At 55.1% G+C, this 13,276-nt stretch overlaps 1 protein-coding gene across 2 annotated transcripts in view; it reads right to left on the bottom strand.

Annotated features, from left to right (window-relative positions):
* The window catches only part of LOC139679499 (ankyrin repeat and fibronectin type-III domain-containing protein 1-like), a 262,772-nt gene extending 250,244 nt beyond the window's left edge, over window positions 1-12,528 (bottom strand). For both annotated transcript variants that reach the window (XM_071571290.1, XM_071571291.1), the window contains exon 1: window positions 12,437-12,528. The gene's annotated coding sequence lies outside the window, so the exon portion shown is untranslated. The remainder of the gene's footprint in view (window positions 1-12,436) is intronic.
* Window positions 12,529-13,276: the final 748 nt, after the last annotated feature.

Here is a 13,276-nt window from a genome sequence, read left to right as displayed (position 1 = left end):
CACAGCGTGACTGCACAACTCGCTGCTGCCTGATCCCTCTTCAATCCCCAACACAGCAGCTTCACTGAGGACTCCTCACTCACCAAACCAGCCCTGGCCAGGAGCCAGGACCGGGGTAGAAGCCTGGGAAGGCTCCCGGCACCTTCGTGCGCCGCCAGCTTTGCCACCAGCCGTGCTCGAGCCTTCCCCCAGCAGCTCTGCCTCTTCCCCAGCCTGGCCCAGCTCCCAGGACAGATCTGGGTACCCTTTTGGTTTAACCTATGCAAAAAACCCCACACTAATGGGGTGGCCTCCAGCTCCATTCACCCAAATTGATGTAAACCATAATTCAAAGTGAGCTAAAGAGATCCACCCTAAAATATTTTAAATTTGCCTAAACCAGTTTAAAGACTCCAATCTCTATCTTGCCTGAAGCTTCTCTGGAAGTGGAAGGATTTGCTGCACTTCCAACACCTGGGCCAATCCCAGAGACTCTCAGTCCAACAAAGCAAGTGTCCCAGGAGCCACAGGGACACCCACACCTGCCTTTCCCATTGATGAACACCAGCCCTGCTGTACCCACCTAAAATCCTCCCCAAACCAGCAGAACAAGCTGCCTTCACAGGACACAGCTGAGGTTTCACTCCCACCCTGTGGAGGGAGGGGAAGGACCAGACCTTAGAGAACAGAGATCCCTTTCTGGTGATGGCTGCATCAAACCTGCTCATGGCAGGGGGCTGGAACAAGATGACCTTTAGGGACCCTTCCAACCCAAACCAGCCCGTGGTTCTCTGCAAGACAGGCCACCCCCTGTGTGGGACAGCTCAGGCACTGCAGAGCAGGCTGTGCCAGCCCAGGGACAGTGCCCTGAGCACACCAGATGGGCCCATTTGCTCCTTAGGACCTTTAACCCAAACTTCTCATCCCCACCAGTCCTGCTAATGACCAAGCCAAGTAAACCAGTGACTTCATCACAGCTTCCTTCACCTAAATTGTCTCAGGAGGCCCTTGTGCTGCTTTGCAGCGGGGCAGGATCCTCCACACGCAGCTGCTCGGCCCCCGCTTCCTTCCTCTGCACAGACCTCTGTCTGGCGTCCACCGCTCCCAGCCCAGCACAGTTTTAACCTCCACCTCTCCAGAACAAGCCAAACCACTCAGTGAGCAGGACCCCTCCCTGGGATCCTCCTCTCCAGAGCTCAGGTGCACAGCAAGAAGCTTCCAAGGGCTCTTCAGGACCAGTGGGACTGATTGAGAGCAGAGCTGAGCAGCTGTGGTGAGAAGAGGTAGGGCAGGATCCCTCCCCAGGCTCGAGCCCAAGGACAGGCAGCAGAATCCTCACCACTCTCTGCTCCAGGCTCAGAAACCTCATAGAGCATCAGGCAGGGGAACATTTGCACCCAAACCTCCTTGTCTGTCCCCAAAAAACATGGCATGGCATCAGCACACAGGGGGGACAAAGCACAGACAGCAAGCAAGGGAAAACAGCTCCAATATCTGCAAAATCCTGGAAATATTTTGGAAAGAGATGCTCTGAATCCTTTAATTATATTTTTCTGTGAGGCACTGCAAAAAGATGCACAAAGTCACTTTATTTCAAGCTTTTTAAAGGACCAGATTGCCCAAAAGGCTTCACTAGACAGAGACATACTTCCCAGTGCCATCTCCAGCAAGCTGATGACATTCCTGAGGCTTCCTCCAGCCCTGGCCAGGGCTCAGCAAGCACAATTAAAGCAAATACAGTTTGGAAACAATAGCTCTTTGCTTTCAGACTCATCTGGTCTCTTTTACTATCCTGAGTTCCCATCCCTGAGCTAATCCATCAATGAAAGCATCTCCATTGATTTTGAGGGACTTTGGCTCAGCACATGAATTTTAACATCCACCTGCCCCCTGGCACAGGCCAACACTGCAGGCCAAAACTGTTCTACACACCATGAGTTTGTTCTCAAGCACTGCCCAAGTCCCAGCCAGGCTGTTCTCATTCATCCACAGAGCCAGAGCATGGGCTGGGCTGGAAAGGACCTTGAAGATGATCACATTCCACCCCCTTCAATGAGCAGGGACAACTTCCACTAGCCCAGGTGAATCCAAATCCCATCCATCTTGGCCTGGAACACTCCCAGGGATGGGGCATCCCCACTCTCACAGCCAAGAATTGCTTCCCAATAATATCCCATGTAACCCTGTCCTCTGTCAGGGTGAAGCCATTCCCCCTTGTCGGGTCCCTCCATCCCTTGTCGGGTCCCTCCATCCCTTGTCGGGTCCCTCCATCCCTTGTCCCAGGTCCCTCTCCAACTCTCCTGGAGCCCCTTTAGGCACTGGAAGTGGCTCTCAGGTCTCCCCAGAACCTTCTCTTCTGCAGCTGAATAGCCCCAGCTCTCTCAGGACATGAGATGCTCCTTAAGAGTGGATGGGGCACTGTTTAAATCAAGCCAATACAAGATGGCCCAGAGACCACAGCATCACACATGGTGTTTGGTACTTCATTCTTTTTTTTTTTTTAATTTTTAGGTTTTATAAGCTTGAACAGCTCTATTTCCCCCTTAATTGGTGCAATTGTTTTTAACCCTGCTCCTGGAGCCACGTTGCCATGACTACCCTGCACAAGCCTCGGCAAGAGAGGTGTATTTTTAGAATTGCCAAAATACACGTCTCTAACAGAGCTTTTCTGGACAGAGCTCTCCTTGTTCCATGACACAGGAATTAAGGGCATTCAGTGGGATTAAAATGTGGGAAATTCAAAACCGATTAGAGGAGAGGCCAGTGCTGCAGCCAGTGCAAGGCTCAAGCTCCCAGGCCCAGGATGCTGCCTGGAGGCAGAGCTGGGGCACAGCTGAGGGTGCAGCCTCCCCAGGACATGGGGGGACAGCTGAGGTGACCAACTGATGCCATGGGATCCGTGGGACAGAAGGGAGTTGCGTGGAGCCCAGGGGGCTGTGCCTTAGGATGGCCAACGTGTCAGTGGAGCCGTTAAGGCTCAGGGCTGGGGTACAGATCAGCACAGGTGACATCATGGTAGGTGTCACCAGACCATCTGATCAGGGCAAATGAAACATTCAGGCAAATGGTAGAGGCCTCGTGTTTGCAGATCCTGGTCCTCAGGGGCTTTCCACAACCCAAAGATGTGCTGGAGGAACACCACAGTGGGGCTCAAGCCAGGGGGGTTTGGGGAGCACTGGTGACAGATTCCTGACACAGGAGAGAGGGGACAATGGGAAGAGACACTCTGTTGGGCCTGGTACTCACAAATGAGGAAGAACTGTTCAGGGCTGTGGTGGTCCTGGGCAGGATCAGCTACAGCACCCATGAGGTGGTGGAGTTCAGGATCTCAAGGATGAACAGGATCACAAGCCTGCAGACCACAACCCTGGACTCCAGGAGAGCAAACACTGGCCTGCTCAGGGACCTGCTTGGAGGAATCCCATGGGATACAGTCCTGGGGGGAGCAGCAATTCAGGACACCCCACTGACTGCCATGGATCTCATACTCCAAGCTCAAGAACAATCCATCTCCACTTCCTGGAAACCAAGCTGTAGTGACAGGGACCTGCATGGATGGATAAGGACATCCCAGCTGAACTCAGAGATTAAAGAGAAGTACACAAGGGTGGGACCAAGGACAGGTGACACAGGAGGAACAACATCTGTCCCAGAGGGTTGTGCTGCCACTCACAAGTATGGACAGGCTGGAAAAAAGCAACCAACAGGAATTTCAAAATTCACCAAGGACAAGCATCAATTCCCTGCACCCACACCAGCAGTTCTGAGCCCAGGACCAGACAAGCCATCACCTTACAACACCAGAACACCACATTTCTGCCTGTTGAGCTTCTTGAACTGACTCACCGTCAGAGAAGGTATGGGAAGGAGCAGGAAGGCTACCACAGATGGCAGCTCAGCAGCCACAGCCTCAGTCAGTGTGTTAGGAGCTTTCATAACACAGAGGAGCAGGTCCATGCAGTAGCCAAACCTCTAAATCTGGATTTACAACCTACAGACACAGCACCAGCTACACAAACTGTATTGAAGTATTTCCTCCCATCATTCCTATTTAGGGAAGAGTTCCTTATAATGTCACCTCCAAGTGCCCTGACAGGTGGTGGGGGAACACAGATGGAGCAGCAGAGCCAGGAAGGGCCCTGTGTACTCCCAGCAAGTGATACTTCACTGATCATGGCCAGCCAGAGGCAAACCCTGAGGTGCAGAGACCACAGCCCTCCAACTGCCCCAGCTCCAACAGCCCTGGCACCTCTCCAAGAAAGTCACTGCCCAACTGCAGTTCCCTCAGCTTCAGAGGGAGAAACACATCTGAATTGGGCCAGAAGGAAACACTAGGAAGGAAATGGAAAGTATAGCAAGGATCAACACTATTTTAGCTGAAGTCAGGAAGTGGATTAAGGGGATGGAAAGCTGGGGGCTCCAGCACAAACTTGTCCTTTGGCAGGAAAGGACAACTTAGGTAGAAGCTGCTGAGCTGTGGCACTGTGAGCCCAACCCATGTTCCTGTGAGGACCCATCAAGAAGGGAGAGCACAAAGAAATGGAGGCCACAGTGCCAGCAAGAGCCATTCCCTGCACCAACTGGAGTGCTGCAGCTGTGCTACTCCTGGGAGCTCCCAGGGACCTGCCAGGCAGAATGCTGGAGAAGAACCACTTACCTCCATCACGGGTGGGATGGTTGAGCTCAGTCTGGCTATTGATCAGAAGCTACACTTTGACTCTGCTTACAGGTACAGATCTAGTGAGAGACACTGAGAGCACAGTATGTCCTGTGGTCTCACAGCCCACCCTGCCAGCCCTGAGTGAGGCCCAGAAGGTGCCTGCTCCTCTTCTCTTGCTGGGCAGCAGCTGCATATGCAGAGGGCACATGCACAACCACCACACATGTAAGGAAGAGCACGGTTTGCTGGCAATCATTCCTCCTGAACCAGGGCACCACCACAGCAGTGGCTCTCAGCACCCTGCCCATCCATCCTGGGGGCCACAAGTGGCCTTCTCAGGAACACACCACAGACATCAGAAAAAAAAATAAATAAAGAGCAGATCCTAGAGGTGCAGATACCCAGGAGTGCATCTTCTGGTCTGGAAAGCAGCTGTATTTGTGAGCCCCTCTTGACAGTTCACATAGAAAGGAAGCGTTCAGAGAGACATTTATATGCTGCAAGTCAAGTAAGATCGTAAACATGAAGACAAGCAGCAGAGTCCAAAGATGTTCCTGCTGTTAATGCCTCTCCAAACACCCCTCTGGACAGCTCTCTCCAGAGGAGCTGTGCTATGGCCCATGACTGCTCCTGGCTCTGCCCAGCATCACTCCAGGGGCACAGTGCAGCTGGAAAGATGCCCTCCCAAAAATCATCTCCACACTTCATTTCAGAGTCAGAGCAGTCTGCCAGCAGCTCTAGTCATGCTGTCCCATCCCTTTCACAAGGACATGAGTAATTATTGAGCACTCTAGCTACTAAAACTGATTAGAGCAAAACAAACTAATTTCATTGCAAGGCCATGATCTGACCTCGTTAACGAGGGGAGTAATGTGCTAACAATATTTTTCTCTTACACAGTGATGTCTTTCATTAGCGCTCAAGCTGTTTTGTAAAGGAGCTTAGTACATTCCTATAAACTCATTTGCATAGGAGGAAATCCAAGCCAACACCCGCATATCCAGAGGCTGTTCCCTGGGAAGCAATCTGGATGGAGAGCACTGAGGAACGTCACCCCGCAGCCAGGAACAATAGCCCGAGGTGCCGGAGTGCAGGGCAGCCTTGGGAGCAGCCTTGGTTCCCGGAGCAGCCTTCCCTTCCCTTCCCTTCCTGTGCCTCTTCAAAGCACGCACCAGGGCAAGCAGGTGCCTCCCAGGCAAGGCAGGTCCCTGCCAGACCTGCACAGCAGGTCTCCCTCTCCTCAGTCACAAACTCACGGCTCATCTCTTCTTTTTCGATGAAGAGAACAACTTTGGGCATCCAGACTCACTGTGAGGGCTCACAGAGATCTCACACCCTTCACACCACAGCCATTAACTTCAAGAAACACCCGGCTGAGAGGAGCAGCAGCTCCCTAAAGCTCTCTCGCACCTCCCCTCTTACGAGGCATCTAAACAGAGCTACCAGTCCCGACGCTACAGGAGGCACCAGCACACTGGCAAGGATCCTCCCCAGTTACTTCCATGAAGAGCCACCTCCCCAGATGACGCTTTCCCCTTGGCCCTTTGGGAGGATTAGTGTACTTACAGACACCCCAGGGACTCTCAAACAGGAGTACACTTGTGTCAGCTCAGCACGTCCCAGCAGCAGAGCCTGGGGAACGAGCTGGCTCAGCAAGGGCTGCTTTTCTCATGGCTGAGAAGGTCCGGTCTGTCGGGTTCCAGGGACAGAGGGAGCACCCCCTGACTGACACCCTAAGGGCGGGGACGAGCATCCTGCTGCTCAGGAGGGAGAGGGGCCGGCATCCCAGCAGGCAGCAGCTGTGGCACAGGGAGGTTTAAACACTCCTCACTCAGCATCACCTGCAGTCAGGGCCTGATTTAACCCACCCAGTGGCATCGAGTCACATCCTCACAGGGCTGTGCTCCACCACCTCTGGGGCACAACATATCTCCAATCCAAGGCCAAGCTGAGGTTTTCTCTAACTTGCAAGAGCAGGCACAAAAAGACCTCAAGATACTGCTGCCACATGACAACCTGCATTCCCCAGCCTGCCTTTGCCCCTGCCCTGCAGCCAATTAATCGCTAATTAACATGGGCTTACAGCTCTGCTCTTAAGCGGGGCCAGGAAATCACTTCTCTCCATCTCACATAAGGAAAAACCTGCACAAAAGGAGATGATTCTGTTTGTGGTCCCCAGAGGCATGTCTGGAGCTCAGCAGATCAGCACATCTGGCCTTGCAGTGATGCTCTAGAAGGGCAAACTGCTTTCCTTCATCTGCTGTGAGATGATGAGGGGTTTGTGTGCACCCCCCTTACAGTCCCCAACCAAGGCTCATACGCAGGTTAAAAGCACTTAAGGGAAGGATTAGTCCAGTTTCCTCTCTGGACTCCGTTAGAAAGGGAGGTTTTTGCAGCAAAGTAGCAAAGAGGTCCAACCTAAGAAGCTCAAACATGGCCAGAGGACAGCTGCAACCCTTCCCATTTAATTGGCACAGCAATACATGGCAGAGGGGAACTTCCAAGTGAAAGCAGCAGAACTTGCATCCCAAGGACTTCTGGGCTCTGTTATCCATCTGCCACATTCTTAGCACTAAAAGCAGGACAGGCAGCTGCCCTGCTCGACTCTCACCACGGTGTGTGGGCAGCTCTCACGGTGTCACTGCAGAGGCTCCAAGAGGCAAATCACCCTCTGCCACAGCCGAGGCTGCTGTGATGTCCCCAGGTACCTCCTGTAAATAAGCACAGACCAAAAACTGGGTGTCATACTGGTTACACAGCCCCAAAACCAGGCTGGGCACTGGCACCACAGTGACTTGCAGGCACACACAGAGTTCATCCAAATGCTCTGTAACCCACAGCAGCTGTGGGGAAAACAGGGCCAAGTCCTTAGCAGAGACAGGTTCCTGCCCCTCTTTTGGGAGAAGGCTTTTGAAGGCTAACCCCAAAGCACCCAGAACAGTGACAGCACAGACACTATCCCCAGGAAGCCAAAGGAACAGCAGGGAAGAGGTGACAGCTCAGTGACAGCTGCCTGGCTGCACACAGAGCAACACTGGAGCTGTCAGCGCTGCTCAGCACAGCAGGACCACACCCCAATTGCTGCTGCCAGTGGGAACAGCAGCAGAGGAGCCCTGTGGGCCAAGGGGCTCAGGACCAAGCAATGCTCAGCTTCCCTCATTTTAGCATTTCTTTTTTCCCCTCAAGCTACTTTTCAATCGCTGAAATCCTTCTATAGGTCTGGAAGCCCTTGTGCCTTGGTGTCTCTCCAGAAGCTTCACAACCATCAAAAGAAAACAATTCTACTGAATTCCCCCCATTCCCCTTTTCAACTCTGCTGTCATGCAGACTCAGAGGCAAAGGAGATCAGCCCGGGACTCAAGCCTTGTTTCACACTAAATTTGGCCTGCCAGACATCCAAAAAAAGATCACATCAGTCATTCTGCTTCAGAGCTAGTTTCTCAGCATGGAAAATTACATTTCCTACATGTAGCTAATGCATGAAAAGCTTTGAAAGGTCAAGAAATGAAGCCATCAATTTATCACAAAAAGTAACTTCCTATTAAAGCTTCTGAAAGCTTGGGCTCTCCAGTGCAAACACTCCACCTAGAGCCAGCTGTGCCAGCCCTGCTTGTCCAGGGCCGCAAGTACCTGTGGGTGACTTGGGTGACTTGGCATCTCCACTGCAGCCCAGTAAGGCTGTGCCCACACCTGGTACCACCAAACATCTGCTCCAAAGGGGACCCAAGCACACCCTCAGTGGTAGAAAACACCTCTGCTTGTGCAGGGGATCTTGGCAGAGAGGCCAAAAAAAGGAGGACTTGTGGTCTTGCACTGCCTTTCCTGTGGGCACCATCCTGAAGTGAGGTCACCCACGAGGTGATCCCAGCCAGCCACATCCTGTCCTTTGTCCTCACAGGGACAACAGGTGGCTGAGCAAAGCATGGCTTGAATGGCATCAGAGCTCCAAAACACACTACCAACCCTTCCTTCTGGGAGGGAGGGGAGCAGTGAAAGAGTCAGAGGGCCCCAGCCACAAAGGCCCCTCTGCCACCCTGCCCAGCTGCTGAAGGCAAGCAAAGACCAGGGTAACTGGTTCCACCTGAGCAGCACTGCAAGCACCCAGCCCACCCTGTGACTCTGCCCAGGACAATTCAGGGCCACTGAAATGGCACTGCTGTCCTGCAGCTCTGTGCCCATCCTCAATCCATGTGGTTCTCCTTCATAGCTTTTGGCATCCCAAAAAAACAATCAGTGTCCTGGCTGTCAGTGGCAGGGCAGGATTTGTCCCATGTGCTCTTGTTCTGAACCAATGAGACACAGGTTAAGTGTCTCACAGGTAAGTGAGAGGCTCCTGCAGCATTTTCTGAGCAGACAGACACAGGGATGCAGGAAAGCAGCAACGGGGTCATGGGGCTGCCCAGGGCCAGGAGCCACAGGGGCTGGCACTTGTTCCTGCCTGCTTTAGTGCTGCAGCAAACAGGCTGTGGCATTTTACACAGTCTCAGCAGGACACAGCATCCCTCACCTGCCACAGCTCATCACAAAGATGTCATCTAACATCTCAGCCTTAAAGCTGGGAAAAACTTGCAGCAATTCGGAAGGGAAGGGCCAGGCCAGCCTGGAGAGGATGCTGGCTGCAAGGAGGAGAAACTCCACCCCAAGCTGAGCACAGCCCTGAGCTCCACAGCGAGCTCAGCCCAGGGCTGGGGAAGCTGCCAACACACACTTCTGCTCCCGGGACACACACAGGCCCCACAAGTGGCAGCTGAAGCCGTGCCCCCAGAGCAGCCAGGCCCTGCCCCAAAGAGTGTCCCCATGTCCTTGCCAGCTCCTGCTGCCCGGGAGCCAGGATGGACGGGGTCCTGTTACTCTCTGGCTCGGCTCCCTGCCACAAGCGACATTCCCTTCAATGCTGCTCCCAGGCCTGCCCGGGATTCCCCAGCCACGCTGCTGCTGGCTCAGGCACTGCCTCTGCCCCCACCCTGTGCTGCTGCCCCAGCCCTGCACTGCCTCTGCCCCAGCCCTGCTGCCCCAGCCCTACCCTGCTGCCCCCACCCTGTGCTGCTGCCCCAGCCCTGCCCTGCTGCCCCCACGCTGTGCTGCTGCCCCCACCCTGTGCTGCTGCCCCAGCCCTGCCCTGCTGCCCCCACGCTGTGCTGCTGCCCCAGCCCTGCCCTGCTGCCCCCACGCTGTGCTGCTGCCCCCACGCTGTGCTGCTGCCCCCACGCTGTGCTGCTGCCCCCACGCTGTGCTGCTGCCCCAGCCCTGCACTGCCTCTGCCCCAGCCCTGCCCTGCTGCCCCCACGCTGTGCTGCTGCCCCAGCCCTGCACTGCCTCTGCCCCAGCCCTGCTGCCCCAGCCCTGCCCTGCTGCCCCCACGCTGTGCTGCTGCCCCAGCCCTGCACTGCCTCTGCCCCAGCCCTGCCCTGCTGCCCCCACCCTGTGCTGCTGCCCCCACCCTGTGCTTCTGCCCCAGCCCTGCCCTGCTGCCCCCACCCTGTGCTGCTGCCCCCACCCTGCCCTGCTGCCCCCACCCTGTGCTGCTGCCCCAGCCCTGCGCTGCCTCTGCCCCTGCCCTGCCCCTCCCAAAGCCAGCAGCGCTGCACGTGGGGGCAGTGACAGGGATTACTGTGGCTGAGCTCTGTGCAAATGATTTGCACTCTTAAAAAATTAAATCCTTAAAGCCAACAAGGGTGTTTGCTCTTCAGTTATAACTCACTGGAGGTAAAGGGCTCAGAATTGACATACCTGCTGCCACATTGGAGAGAACATCTGACCCACTTCTGACCACTGTTCTAATCACAGAATCTTCCGAGTTGGAAGGGACCCACAAGGATCTTCAAGTTCAACTCTTCAATGAATGGCCCCTTCAGGGATTGAACCCACAACCTTGGCATTAAGCTCTAACCAGCTGAGCTAATCTCAGGGTTAAATCATCCTGTAGGAACACACAATACATTGTGACTGAGTTTTCTCACAGATGAACACCCCAAGCTCCTCACAAATATCACAGCAGGTGTCGCTGGAGAAAGTTATGGAAGTTATGGAACCTGGCACTGCAGAAGGATGGAGATGCCTCATCCCAAAGGAAGCTGTTCTCCAGGAAGAGGAACCAAGGTGACATCACTTTCCCTGCAGGGGCTCTGACTCTTCTGTAGCTCCAGAGCAACCTCACCAAAAGCACTTCTCTGCACCTCCCTGCACTGGGGCTGACCCTCCAAGACTGACACAGTTCCAGGGAGCAAACAGGAGTGGACTGTGGGTTCCCTGGGACTGGGAAGCATTTCAACAATATCAATGAAGTCCACCTTTGCAGAGATGAAAGCTGCAAAAGCCAACTGTCAGGTCACCAGGAACAGGCTGAGATAGGAAATTTCCCACCTAACAGGACTACCTTTCAGGGAAGAAAAGCAGCTACTCAGCAAATTCTGAACTCCTCAAAATGCAGGACGACTTCCAGGGACTACAGGGGAGTTCTGAGTGCCACAATAAAATGAATTTAGGTAAGTAAAGCACAACAGCCACACCCCAGAGGATGATACCAGCAGGGGAAGCCCAGGCTTAGGATGAGCAAAGCAAATTTCCTTGGTTTTAATTATTTTTAGGGTTACTGTTTCACAGGTAAAGTGTTTACAATAAAGAAGACAAATAGCTGCCTCCTTATTTTACTGCTGGAATTGTCAATTGAGAGTAAGAAAAAGTACCCATAGGGGAAGATAACACGGAGAAGTGAGTTCCTGAGCACTACAGTGCATCATCCCCTTCAGAAGGGGAACACACTGGAAAGCTGAGTGTGAGACAGACACAGACTGGTCTTTCACTTGCACACTCTCCAGTGGTGCAAACACACATGTGGCCAAGCCAAGGGCCAACTCCAGGTTGCTCATCCCCATGTTGAAACATCCTGCTGGCTCCAGGCCTAAGGAATCAATGCCCAGCACTCACCTCCTTGGTAGTTTTTTTCTATAAAATACATGGAACTTGTTGGTCATATTCAAGAATAAGCTCTTCAGGGGACACATCTGCACATCTTGTACTCTCAGGGGAGGATTTCTGCTGGTTTGCCTTGCTAAACTCCAATGCCACTTGTATGAGAAATCCCTCCATTCTCAGACAAACCTGAGGAAATCCAGCTTTCACCAACAGAGGAGGAAAATCAGAGCTGCTCCACACCGTGACAACCCCTGGCTGCAGGAGCCGGGACACCAGCCAGCAGGCTGGGAACAAACAGCCCGCTGCTGCACCAGCACCTCCCCGGAGCTCACATTTGCTGTGGAAATGTCCTCGAAACTAAAGGAAAAAAAGCCCCAGTGATGGAATGAACCTGCCAGATGAGGACGGCTCAGGGCACACAGCAAGGACCGGGACTACTGTGGGAGCTGCTGTTCAAAAGAGCAAACCTCCTCCGAAATCCACAACATCAGAGACGGCGAAATCGCCTTTCAAGTGAAAACCTGCTAAGGGCAAACGGCGCGGGCGGCGGAGCAGCGGCCGGGCAGCACCGGGCGGGCGCTGCTCACGCGAAGGGACTCAAATCGAACAGCAAAACAGCATTGCAAGAGCATGAAGTAATCCCACCCCTGCAGTTCGTGTTTTCCTACCCAATTAGCTACTCCAAGTGTAAGGGGAGCAAAGGGGAAAAAACCCAACAAAGTTAAACCGTGCTGCAAAGCCAGGGGATGTTTTGCAACTGCCGGGCTCCCGCAGCGGAGCCCTGCGCTGCCGACGGCCGCGGGCGAGGCGGGGGAACCCCGAGGAAGGGGGAGAAAGGGAGAGAACGGGGAGAAAGGGGAAGAAGGGGGAGAAGCCGCTCACTTGCTCCGCCGTCCCTCGGGCCCGTCCCGCGGCGCAGCTCGGCCTGCCCGCCGGGGATGTGGCCGCGGTGCCGGCGGAGGGCAGTGGGCTCCGACCCGGCCCGGGGGAGGAAACGGGCGGTGGGAACGGAGGGGCGGCCCCGGGAGCCACCCCCGCCCGCCGCCCAGCCCAGCCCGCCCCGCCCCGGGATGTTCGGCCGCCGGCGGGGACGGGACGAGACGGACCCGCACGGCCCGCAGCTCAGTCCCGCCGACCCGGGGAGGCCTCCGGGATGCGACGGGGAGCCGGTGCCTGTTCCCGGGCCCGGCCGAAGGGCTCCTGCCCGGAGCGGGGGCAGCGGCGCTTCCCGGGACTCAGCCGGGTCGGGAACTCTCTGCTCCGTTGCAGTTCGTTCCCGAGTTTAACAAAACCGGTTTGAAATCGCTGTGTAAAGCGCTGGGAGCAGCAAAGCCCGCCGAGCCTGCGGGGGGCAAGCCCCGCGCTTGGAGGGAGCACTTGCAGCTGCACTGGAGCCCAAACCCCACACATAACCCACAGGCAGGGGGACAGCCCCCCACACACAGCCCGAGGGCAGGGGGACAGCCCCACACACACCCCGAGGGCAGGGGGACAGCCCCACACATACCCCACGGGCAGGGGGACAGCCCCACACATTCCCCACAGGCAGGATAGCCCCACACACACACCCCGAGGGCAGGGGAACAGCCCCACACACACCCCGAGGGCAGGGGGACAGCCCCACATACACCCCGAGGGCAAGGGGACAGCCCCCCACACACCCCGAGGGCAGGGGGACAGCCCCACACACACCCCGAGGGCAGGGGAACAGCCCCACACACA

The sequence above is a fragment of the Pithys albifrons genome, chromosome 16 (assembly GCF_047495875.1).
Source record: "Pithys albifrons albifrons isolate INPA30051 chromosome 16, PitAlb_v1, whole genome shotgun sequence".
NCBI classification, from domain to species: Eukaryota; Metazoa; Chordata; class Aves; order Passeriformes; family Thamnophilidae; genus Pithys; species Pithys albifrons.
This window is presented reverse-complemented; position numbering and strand designations above follow the sequence as displayed.